This window comes from Danio rerio, chromosome 11 (genome assembly GCF_052040795.2).
Source record: "Danio rerio strain M-AB ecotype USA chromosome 11, GRCz13ab, whole genome shotgun sequence".
NCBI classification, from domain to species: Eukaryota; Metazoa; Chordata; class Actinopteri; order Cypriniformes; family Danionidae; genus Danio; species Danio rerio.
Window position 1 is genome coordinate 45,832,501 of NC_141031.1, and position 852 is coordinate 45,833,352.

Sequence of the window (852 nt, forward strand, 5' to 3'; positions counted from 1 at the left end):
TTGATGGAAATGATGTGCTTTCTGCTTACACTTGCTTTAAGACTTTCAGGATAAGGTTTCATAAATCACTTGTCGCGCTTCTAATAATTAGTTTTAACAGCAGAGAAATGTGTTTGTGTGTAAACTGTGATGATGATTTGTGGTTGAGTCAAAGTCCCTATAAGGCAAGTCATTTCACTTGGCGGCCATCTTTGAAACATCTCTCTGGTGCATTCAGTTTGAGTGGGGAAACATTCAATTCTCCATAACTGTTAGCCAAACATATGATTAAATTTAACATTTGGAATCACCAATAAAGTAAACAACAACTGTCTTTATGAAACCGTTCTTTACTCTCCTACATTGTTGTTGTGTTTAGCAGTACTCAAGCGGACACATTTAAAACCTCACACAGCCTTTTCCTAATTATTTTTGCCCGCAAACCGAGAATGAAACCGAACTTTGTTTAATGTATACAGTGCATGTAAATAATTCATGTTACTCAATAGATAAACGCTACACTGTATCCTTAATATAGGATACCTTAAAATAAAGTGTAAAAGTGTGATGTGTGTGCGGCCACCGTCACCTGACCCAGCTTGTTTTCAGATATAAGTGTCTGGTCTGGACATTCTCATCAGTGGAGAAGTAAAGATGAAAGTATTTTCACATCAAACACATTATCCTCTTCACCTTTAACTCCATCCTCTGTGCTCGGCTCGTTTTTATTAGCGGAAAGACCTTGTGTGGCTCTCGAGGTCACCGTAGAAAAACTTTCCAGCATCCCTGAAATCAGCAGCGCTCATTACCGGCGTCTGTATGGAGATAAATGATCAGGGTCACACACAGATGAAGGATGGAGATGCTCTGTGA

At 39.1% G+C, this 852-nt stretch overlaps 1 non-coding gene across 2 annotated transcripts in view; it reads left to right on the top strand.

Annotated features, from left to right (window-relative positions):
* Positions 1-311, top strand: part of LOC147834923 (uncharacterized) — a 5,360-nt gene extending 5,049 nt beyond the window's left edge. For both annotated transcript variants that reach the window (XR_015502955.1, XR_015502956.1), the window contains exon 4: positions 1-311. This exon is cut by the window's left edge and continues 187 nt beyond it. This is a non-coding gene — a transcript (uncharacterized LOC147834923).
* The last annotated feature ends 541 nt before the right edge of the window (positions 312-852 follow it).